The sequence below is a fragment of the Meles meles genome, chromosome 13 (genome assembly GCF_922984935.1).
Source record: "Meles meles chromosome 13, mMelMel3.1 paternal haplotype, whole genome shotgun sequence".
In the NCBI taxonomy this organism is placed as follows: domain Eukaryota; kingdom Metazoa; phylum Chordata; class Mammalia; order Carnivora; family Mustelidae; genus Meles; species Meles meles.
This window is the reverse complement of record NC_060078.1, coordinates 34,358,343-34,369,955: the sequence shown is the minus strand read 5'-3', so window position 1 is coordinate 34,369,955 and position 11,613 is coordinate 34,358,343. Positions and strand designations below refer to the sequence as shown.

The 11,613-nt window shown below is 40.7% G+C and overlaps 1 pseudogene; it reads left to right on the top strand.

Moving 5' to 3' along the window:
* The first annotated feature begins 1,004 nt into the window (after window positions 1–1,004).
* LOC123955034 lies at window positions 1,005–7,266 on the top strand (annotated as a pseudogene).
* Window positions 7,267–11,613: the final 4,347 nt, after the last annotated feature.

The window sequence follows — 11,613 nt, the reverse complement described above, 5'->3', positions numbered from 1 at the left end:
TAAAATAAGATTGGATAAGGTGGATAAATAAAATCTTTAAAAAGAAGAAGAAGAAGAAGAAGAAGAAGGAGGAGGAGGAGGAGGAGGAGGAGAAGAAGAAACTGTATCCCAAAATTATAAAGAAAGAAAAACCCATATGTGTATTAAAAATAAGGTTAAATACAATGAAGGGATAGAATATGACTGTAACAATGAAAATTTTAAAAGATTTTTTGAGGGCATCTGGGTGGCTCAGTGGGTTAAGTCTCTGCCTTTGGCTCGGGTCATGATCTCAGGGTCCTGGGATCAAGCCTAGCATCGGGCTCTCTGCTCAGCAGGGAGCCTGCTTCCCCCGCTCTCTCTCTGCCTGCCTCCCTGCCTACTTGTGATCTCTCTCTTTCTCTCTCTCTGTTAAATAATTTTTTTAAAAAGATTTTTTTGGAAAGGTATTGATAAGATAAAATAGTTTTAAAAAGCTCAAAGGAAGAAAGAGGAAAAAATAAAATAAGAAAAAATAAAACTTAAAAAATTTAACTTTGAAAGACTAAAGAATCATGAGGGGAAAGCCATGAATTCTATATGCTGCATTCCCCTAGCCCTGGAGTTCTGCATTCTCATTGATAGGTGAACTTGGTCTAGGCTGGATGTTCTTGCTAATCTTCTGGGGATGGGGCCTGTTGCAGTGATTCGCAAATGTCTTTACCGGAGGCGGAATTGCACCACCCTTGCCAGGGGCCAATCTAAGTAATCTGCTTGGGTTTTCTCTTGGGAGCTTTTGTTACCTGAATGCTTTCTGAACAGGTTTAGAGGAGGAGAATTGAAGATGGTGGCCTCCTAATCTCCAGCATGAAGGAGCCAAGAGCTCAGGGCCCCACTCCTCAGTGCTCCCACAGAGAAAAGAAGTCAATCTCTCCTGTCTCCCTGGTATCCGGCCGCACTCTGAGCTCACCTGGCTGCGACCAAGCATTTCTGTCTCTGACGCACAGTCCCATTTGGAGTTTCCAAACCCAGCAGATTCCTGCAGCATGGTCCTGCACCACTCCGCCCTGGGCAGGAAGGTGAGTTTTCCTGGATCTGCCACTTGTGGGGTCCCTGCTCAAAGGGCAGAGACCCAACTGTGCCTCCGATCATGGTTTAAGGTAACCCGGAGCTGGGAACCCCTTCCTCGGCTCCATCTCTGCAGCTGGCTTCCCCATTCGGATACCTGGGAGCTCTGCCACACTTAGACAACCCTGGTCTTTTTGTGACCCAGTGGGTCCTGAGACCACACTGTCCCTATGAGGGCTCTACCCCCTGCTTAGCCTCTGGAGCAACATCCCTCAGTGGAGCAGACTTCTAAGAGTTCTGATTTTGTGCTCAGCTGCTCTACTGCTTGCTGGGAGCCGGCCCCTCCCCCAGCAGTCTCTCTTCCCGTATATCACCTGAGATTCACTTCTCTCACATCTTACCTTCCAGAAAGTGGGCACTTTTCTGTTCCTAGAATTGCTGCTCTTCTTCTCTTCAATCTCCTGTTGAGTTTATAGGTGTACAGAATGGTTTGATAACTATCTAGCTGAACTCCTGGGACCTGAAAATATTTAGGTCTCCTGCTTCTCTACCATCTTGCTGCTTCCCCACTTATAACTTTTAAGTAATACTTTTTATTTGACTTTAAAAATCTCAAGATCTAGTTTTTATCAAGGTAATCCAATGTAAATATGTTGTTTTCATTTAGTCCAAAAAACAATAATGTCTACCATTCATCTCCATTTTACAGAAGAGGAAACTTAATTTCAGAGAAATTGGGAAATTTACTCAAGGTTCACTGAGTCTTAGAGACAGAAATTATACTGAGTTCCTTCTAGCTCACAATCTCATTCTTTTCATAATTTTTGAGATGCCACTGAAACTTGAGTTTGCTAAAATCTTTGTTAATGATAATAATACGGATCTTTAAGCAAACATGTTTGTCCTTTTTGTTATTTTTTTTTTCTTAAGAGAGAGCTCGTGAAATGGGGGAGGGAAGGGGAGCAGAGAGAAAGAGAATCTCAAACGACACATGGGGCTCAATCTTAGGACCCTGAGATCATGACCTGAGACAAAATCAAGAGTCAGAGATGCTTAACTGACTGAGCCCCTCAGGTGCCCCTATCCTTTTTGCTATTTAAGAAAATTGAACTGTGAACTGCTTGGTCAAAAAGTTGAATATACATATATGTTTACTATATGTTGCCCAGATTTCCGACACATATTAAAAAAAAAAAAGGCTTTTTTCTCCTCCTCTTTCCCTTCTTTGCAGCTGAGCTTTCCACTGGTATCCAGTAAGGGGTGGAGGTTGGCATGCCCAGGGTTAGGCAAATAAATAAATACAGACTTTTCACTATCAGAGAAAAGTGTTACAACTATGGAAGTTAGAAAGGCCAGAATATATCCTGGAGTGTTGCACAGGAATTGGAGATATCAGTATTATGGCCTGATTAGATAGATAGATAGATAAATATAATTGTGTGTAGGGCATCTGCGGGGATCTGCCTTTGACTCAGATCATGACCCCAGAATCTGGGATCAAGCCCCTGTCTAGCTCCCTGCTCAGTGGAGAGTCTGTTTCTCCTGTTGCCCCTCCCCCCACTCATACATGGGCATGCTCTCTTTCTCGCTCCTTCTCTCAATAAATAAACTCTTTTAAAATGCTATAAAAATAATACTAATTCTGTATGTATATGTGTGTGTGTTCTAGCTTGTTCAGTAAGAGGGTCTAGAAAGAATAGTATTCTGATAACAATGAGTTTGTTTAGATCTTGGTTTCTAGATAACATTATCCACTAAAAGGAACCAGTTCTCTTTGCCAGAATGACCAACTCTAGGGGAAATATAAGATGTATGTATTTAGAACATTTTATGACACTAAAAAGTTTTAAAAAAAAGTTTGAAAAATGATGGAGACATGTCCGTAAGAAATAGCAATCAGTTTGAGGGGGGTTCTGCTGGTCAAGTCTGGGACAAAGTGAGTATCAAAATAAGTAATGATACCAACAGATTGTAACTCTGTGAGTAAAAAAGAAAACCTGGAAAAAAAAAAAGAGAGAGAGAGAGAGATCCTGAGTCCATACTGACATTAATTAATAGGAGAGAAAGGAAATTTCTATCCTACCTAATAAATCTAGAAGGAATAATAAGTTTAGGAAAACCCCTATTTCATAACCATCAGAATAATTTATTCAGCTTAGAATCATTAATCAATGCTTAAACTGATGGAAATTTGATAAGAAACAAGATATTCAAATGATCTCAAAGAGTCTTCATACAAAATAATTAATAATTATGTTACAATAGAGAACCTGGCAGACACCATCTTAACTAAGTAATAGCAGTTGACATCACCTTTACTGGAACAAATTGACATCATGTGGCTGCTCATATGATTCCAGGAGACTTGCACAGCATTACTACTATGAGATTCCTGACAAAATGCATACATTAAAAAGAAACAGCAGACAAGTTCCCATAATTGAAAAACATTCTCAAAAGTAATTGGTTTCAGGGCACCTGGGTGGCTCAGTGGGTTAAGCCTCTGCCTTCAGCTCAGGTCATGATCCCAGGGTCCTGGGATCGAGCCCCGCATTGCGCTCTCTGCTCAGCAGGGAGCCTGCTTCCTCCTCTCTCTGCCTGTCTCTGCCTACTTGTGATCTCTCTCTCTCTCTCTGTCAAATAAACAAATAAAATCTTTAAAAAATAATAATAATAATTGGCTTGGGCTCTCCAAAACTGCCAAAATCATGAAAGATAACTAAGAAACTGAGAAACTTCCAGGTGAAGAAGACTAAAGAGACAGGACAACTAAATGCAACATGAGATTCTAACTCAAATCCTGGACATAAAAGGGACATTGCTGAGATCATGGGTAAGACTCGTATGGGGTATATAGACGAGATGATATTATTGGATGGAGTTAATTTCCTGATTTGGATTGTTGTACTGAATCCCTGCACTCAAGAAATACAGACTGGAATATTAAAGGGTAATGGGGCATCATGTCTACAACTTATTCTCAAATGATTAAGAAATAATAATAAGTGGAGGATCAAGATGGGGGATATATGCACGGTCTGTGTACTATCTCGTCACTTTTTTATAAATTTGAAATTATTTCCAAAGAACTATGGCAGTTACTTCCCCCAAAGAACTTTAAGAACAGGAAAGCCATGAACACCTGCGGGATTAAAAGATTGGAAGAATACAAACCAAGGGGTGCCTGGGTGGCTCAGTGGGTTAAGCCTCTGCCTTCTGCTCAGGTCATGATCTCAGGGTCCTGGAATCAAGCCCCGCATCGGGAATCTCTGCTCAGCAGAGAGCCTGCTTCTCCCTTCCCCTCTGCCTACTTGTGATCTCTCTCTCTCTCTGTCAAATAAATAAATAAAATCTTTAAAAAAAATACAAACCAAAAATATTCATTTCAATTATTTATGGCTACACAATAAAAACACTCCAAAATTCAGTGGCTTTATTGTCTTATTGTCATGCTTCCATGGATTGACGGGCTTCAGTTGGGAGTTCTGCCCCATGTGATGTCAGATGAGGCTGCAGTCATTTGGGTCTCTATGAGACCAGAACATCCAAGATGGAATACCTACATGCCTGGAACTTTGCTGAGGTTGGTGAGGAGGGGAAGGAGAGAAATGGGCTGCTGGGATGGTCAGGCCTCTTTCTCCATCCAGTCTCAGGGTCTCTCCCTTTCTACCTGATCTCTCCAGATCACTTCTCTATGGGACCATCCAACTGGGTGGAGGCCAGCAGTGCGAGTGGTAACGGAATCCACACAAGACAGAACAAAGGAGATAGAAGTTTACTGACTATACTGTAAGAGAAAAGTGGGCAGGACTGTAAAGGAGACACAGTCTGCCAGGAGGCAGTGGTGGGGGGCTGCAGTTAAGAGGGAAGGTGAGGAGCTATGGGAACTATGGAATTTTCCTTTTTTGGTAACTGTGTTACGGTGTAAGTAACCCCATTGGTCAGCCAGGGCTTATGGATATTTTGAGGTGGGCCTGTTTGTATTCAACTAGGGCTTCACTATGGGCCCTTCTAACCCACTCAGGTTTCCATTGTTTAAGTAGGTTGCCTAAAAGTGGTCTCTACAATCTCTCCAGCAGGGCAGCCAGACTTTTTACATGGCACTTTAGGACTCTCCAAAAGTGCAAAAGCAGGGTGCCTGGGTGGCCCAGTTGGTTAAGTGTCAGACTCATGATCTTGGCTCAGGTCTCAATCCCAGGGTCTTGAGATCGAGCCCCACTGCCCCCCCACCCCGGCCCCACCTGGTGCTGGGCTGGAGCCTGCTTAAGATTCCCTTTCCCTTTTGCACAAAAATGTGCAAAAGCAAAAATTGCCAAGTATTTGCAAGGTTTAAGTCTAGAACTGATGTCACTTTCACTGTAGTCTACTGGTTAAAACAAAACAAAGTAGAAAAATATAGAGAAATGTTCAAAGACACAAAAACTGTATCATGCACCCATCATTGAGCTTTAAAATTTTGGATGACACTTTAAATCTAACTTAAAATATTACTAATTTTAGGGTCGCCTGGGTGGCTCAGTGGGTTAAAGCCTCTGCCTTCGGCTCAGGTCATGATCCCAGGGTCCTAGGATCGAGCCCCGAATTGGGCTCTCTGCTCAGCAGGAAGCCTTCTTCCTCTTCTCTCTCTGCCTGCCTCTCTGTCTATTTGTGATCTCTGTCAAATAAATAAACAAAATATTAAAAAATAAAATATTACTAATTTTTAAAAAAGAGAGTGATGTCTATCCAGATTCTATGTGAGAGGGGACCATACAAAGACATATATAATAAGGAGTCCCTATCAATCAATAGTTTATGGATATTTGGATTGTTTCCACTTTTTGGCTATTATGAATAATGCTGCTATGAGCATTCACATACACGTTTTTATGTAGACATGAGTTTTCATTTCTCTTGGGCTGACATCTGGGTCCATGAATATTTAAATATATTTTTAAATAATTCTATATATTTAATTAATTCTGTGTAATTAATTAATTAATTATATTTCATTACATGTATACATTTAATTAATTTATATCATTTATAATATATCTGATTCATTGATATTTTCATGAGAAAACGAATGGTTATTTTCCAATTATTAAACTTTATCTTTCTAACCTACAGTGAATAGTAAATAATAGTTCATTTGGGGGAAGATGATTAAAGAATTTGATGGGTCCTTTACTTAAAGGATAAAGGAGTTTAAGAGTTTAGACTCTGAATGCAACTGAATGGTTTAAAATCCTGATTCTAGCTCACTCGCTGCAGCCAGCCTGCACTCCAGGTTCTCCCACCACCTTCACCGATCTCAGTGGAAAAGGAGATCCCAGCACTTGTCATTGACAATGGCTCTGGCAGGTGCAAGGCTGACTTTGCTGAGGATAACACCCTCCCCTTCCCCCTCCGCCAGCTGTGTTCCCATCCATCATCTGGCAGCTCCGACATGAGAGCATCATGGTGGACATGGGCCAGAAGAACCCCATTGAACACAGCATCGTCACCAATGGGGACGACATGGAGAAGATCTGGCACTACACCTTCTACAACAAGCTGTGCATGGTCCCCGAGGAGCACCCCCTGCTGCTGACCAAGGCCCCCCGAACCCTGAGGCCAACCATCAGATGACTCAGATCATGGAGACCTCAGCACTCCAGCCATGTATGAGGCCATCCAGGCTATGCTATTCCTGTATGCTTCTGGCCACACCACTGGAATTGTCATCTCTGAGGATGCGATATCCTACACTGTGCCCGCCTATGAGGAGCACGCCTTACCCCACGCCATCCTGTGTCTGGATCTGGCTGGACAGGGCCTGATGGACTACCTTCTGAAGACCCTCATAGAGGGTGGTTACAGCTTCACCACCACCACTAAGCAGGAAATACTGCATGACATCAAGGAGAAGCTCTGCTACATCACTTTGGATTTTGAGCAGGAAGTGGCCATCACCTTGTCTTCCTCCTCCTTGGAGAAGAGCTATGAGCTGCCAGATGGGCAGGTGATCACCAATGGCAACAAGGGGTTCCACTGTCCTGAGATGCTCTTTCAGCCTTCCTGTGTATGGGTACGGAGACCACCTTCAACTTCATCATGAAGTGTGACGTCAACATCCAGAAGGAGCTCTACACTGACATGGTGCTGTCTGGTGGGACCACCATGTACTCCGGCATCACAGATAAGATGCAGAAGGCGATCATAGCTCTGGAACCCGACATGATGAAGATCAAGATCATGTCTCCTCCTGAACGCAAGTGATCTGTGTGCGTCAGAGGCTCCATGCTAACTTCACTGTCCACCTTCCAGCAGATGTGGGTCAGCAGCAAGCAAGAGTGATGAGTTGGGCCCCTCCACCATCCACCACAAATGCTTCTAAATGGACTGCAGGCAGATGCTTAGTATTTGCTGCATAAATGAACTCCAGGGTATAAATTTGCCCCAGCAAATGTGTATACCTCATGCTAGCCTCAGGACACTGGAATAAGCCTTTGAGAGAAAATTTGTCCTTGAAGCTTGTATCTGATATCAGCACTGGATTGGAGAACTTGTTGCTGATCTTGACCTTGTATCCTAGTTAACTATTCCCTTGGTATATGTTTAATACCTGCACATATCTTTGATTTAAACCCTTAGCACATGTGGCTCAGTCACTTCGTCCTGAGGTTGATGGTAACATGTTTATGGAAGAGAAATCCGTTGACTTGAGAATCTGCGAGACCATGAGGTTCTTTTTTTTTTTTTTTAAGTTTTTATTTATTTGATAGAGAGCACAAGTAGGCAGAGTAGCAGGCAGACGGAGAGGGAGAAGCAGGCTCTTCACTGAGCAGGAAGCCAGACACAGTGTTCAATCCCAGGACCCTGGGATCATGACCTGAGCTGAAGGCAGCCACTTAATGACTGAGCCACCCAGGTGCCCTGAGACCATAAGGGTCTTGATCTGTGCAAGGTATTCATTTGTAAGAGCTGCTTATTCTCTAGAATTTCTCTAGAGACTGGCAAGAGTCCTGAACCAGTTGTCATTTCTGTCTTGCTGGTCTGACAGGGTTGGGAAGATGTGAGCTTTAGGTAAATGCACTTTCCTTTCTTTCTTTTCTTTTATTTTGTTTTAAGATTTTATTTATTTATTTGACAGAGAGAGAGAGAGAGAGAGAGAGATCCCAAGGAGGCAGAGAGGCAGGCAGAGAGAGAGGGGGAAGCAGGCTCCTTGCTGAACAGAGAGCCCAATGCATGGCTTAATCCCAGGACCCTGAGATCATGACCTGAGCCGAAGGCAGACACTGAACCCACTGAGCCACCCAGGCGTCCCCCACTTTCCTTACTTAACAGATGTTTTCCTGCCAAAGCATGGTGGGTTGTTAATTACTTTGAGTTGGAAAACGGTTTGTATTTCCAACTGTAAATTTATTCATCCTTTTAATTTATGTAAGGTTTTTATATACAATACTCAATTCTTTAAGAGAGGTCAACAAATTTTGATTTTCTACTGTCATGTGAAAACATTAGGCCCCAGCATGCCTCAGTGTAAATGAGAAAAAAAAAATAAAGTGGGAAATAAATAGTGCTGCAGTAAAAAATATTAATAAATCAAATCAAATCAAATACTGTTCTACCATTCACAAGATGTGTGACCTTAAGCAAGTTACTTTACATCTCTGAACTTCACTTTCCTCGTCTGCAAAGTGGAGGAAAATATCATAATTACTTTATCAGGTGACTGTGTGGATTAAATCAGATACCTCTAAACCTAGTGCTGGGTACTTTATCAGCATGTATTAATTGTTAGTAATTATTAGTAAGAATTTATATGCCACTGAATTCTTACATTTTTTAAGAAGATTTATTTATTTATTTTAGAGTGGGCAGAAGGAGAGGAAGAGAGAATCTTCAGCAGACTCTGCCCTGAGCCTTGGAGCTGAGACCGGGCTTGATCTTATGACCCTGAGATCAGGACCTGAGCCAAAACCAAGAGTCAGTTGCTTAACTAACTGTACCACCCAGGCACCCCTACATTCTTATATTTTTATAATGAACATGCATTGCTTTAGAAATTCCAAGAACAATTTTTAAATGTGTGAAGTCAACCTTAATTTTGAATGTTTACTAATTTCAATGTATTCTTAAGTTATCAAATCATGCTTTGAGCTGGAAAATTTGACCTTACTCTCTAGGTGTTTCAGAGAAAATGGAGGTTGCTGACAAGGTCTGAATTGTACTTTATTTGTTTGTTTCCATTTCATAAATCAAGGAGGGAAAATTTCCTGGGCACAAAAATTCATGAAGTCATGGTGCCAATTTTTATCAAAATTGATCCTGAAATAATGACTAGCAGTATTAAATTTTCTAATCTACAAAGTGTTCCTTTTAATATTCCATTGGCCATTTAGATCTTTGAAACAAAGCAGTTCCAACTAAATTTCATGTTGACCCCTAAGGCTTTTTGTTTTAGTGCAAAAATCTCTTAATAATCAAGCATCTTTCCCAAGATCCTGTCTCATTTCCCTTTGGCTGATTTGAGCATTCCATTTTAATTCATGTGGAATTAGTAATTATATGATTTCTCTTGTGACTCCAATCTTAAATAATGATATCCCTTTAATAAGGCTTGTTCTATTTATATGGTCTAAAGAGAAATTTTATTTTTAAGAGAAAACAGCAGCAATACTAGAAAGAACTGTTGTTGTTGTTTTTTAAAGATTTTATTTATTTGACAGAGAGAGAGAGAGAGAGACAATGAGAGAGGGAATACAAGCAGGGGGGAGTGGGAGAGAAAGAAGCAGGCTCTCCACTTAGCAGGGGGGCTTGATCCCAGAACCCTGGGATCATGACCTGAGCTGAAGGCAGACTCTTAACGACTGAGCTATTCAGGTGACCTGAAATAACTGTTTAAACGTATTCTAGAAGCCATTTTCTGACCTGTTTTTATTGATTTATTCATGTTTCTGATCAAAAGAACCAGAATGCAAAATGAGGAGCTTGTAAGGTTCTCAACCAGCCCCTCCCACCAATACTTGGACTTAACCAGTGTTCACTCCCCAGGATCTCCAAATGGACACCAGGGCCATTTTCCAGACCCCAGGAGTCCTACAGCCTTTAACCAACCAAACTCTAAGTACCTACAAATAACAAGTACTTTTTTCGAGGCTATCTTTCTGTGTGTGTGTAACCACTTTGTTGAGATACAGTTTATAAACTGTGTAATTTACCTATTTAAAATGTACAATTCATTGATTTTTTAATATACTATAACTTCACAGAGTTGGGCAATCCTTACCACAATGAATTTAGAAGATTGTCGTCACCCTAAATAGGAATTCCATACCCATTAACAACACTCCCCTTCTTACATAATGACAACAAAGCTTACCAAAAATGTATTTAGACTTACCCTACTGAGGCAAAAGAGACAGATTAGAAGGAAAGCTCAAACTGTGCACAGTGGTCTAATTTTTAAATTCTATAATTGTGTTTTGTCCTATCTCAAATTGTGGAAAGAATATTTTTAAGTTTTTTAAATATTTTTTAAATTGGGAAATTTTTATTTTATAACTCAGAAGATTGAAATTGGGAAGATACAGAATTTTCTACCATCTAAAATTGTTCAAATGGGCACCTAGATGGCTTAGTCAGTTAAGCTCTGACTCTTGATTTCCGCTCAGGTCATGACCTCAGGGTGGGGAGACTGAGCTCTGCCTCCGGCTCCACCCTGGGTATGGAGCCTGGTTAAGATTCTCTCTCCCCCTCTCCCTCTGTCCCTTTCCCCAACACACACACTTGATCTCTCTCTAAAAAAATGAATAAACATACATAAATAAATAAAATTATTAAAAGAATTAAAAGAATCATAGAAATAAAGCAAAGCCCCGCCCTAGGCTTCTACTAACCTTTTTTCTATCTCTATGAATTTGCCTATTCCAGAAATTTCAAATAAATGGCACCATATAATATGTGGCCTTTTGTGTCAGACTTTTTTCATTTATCATAATGTTTTCAAAGTTCATCCATGTTGCAATGTGTATCCGTACTTCATTTCTTTTTATGGCTGAATAATATTCCATTGTAAGGATGTGCCACATTTTGCTTATTCATTCATTAGTTAATGGACATTCGGGTTGTTTCTACTTCTTAGCTATTGTGACTAATGCTGCTATGAACATTCATGGGCAAGTTTTTGTATAAATATATGTTTTCATTTCTCTTGGGTGTATACCTAAGAGTAGGATTACTGGGCCTTATGTTTAACCTTTTGAGAAATTGCCTGATTGTTCTCCAAAGTGGCTGCACCATTTTATATCAAGGCTATCTGAAGATCTACTTGGCCTTGGGTTAATTGTTGTCCCATTTGTGTATGACCTTGGGAACAAACCCTTACTGTTCAGGTAAGAAACTTTTGTCCAAGATTCTCTGTATTATGATCTGAATTTAGAAGTCTAAAAGAGTATGAGTTTTTCAACATTTTTGACAATATGATGATGAGCATTCTTCTATCTAGAATGGAAAAAAAATGATCCTGTTTATCAAGTTTCCAGAATTGTATAGACTCTTACGGAGCACTTGCTTCTTCTCACCCTAAAAGGCTGAGTAAGGCTTTAGGAACAGGTGGAGCAA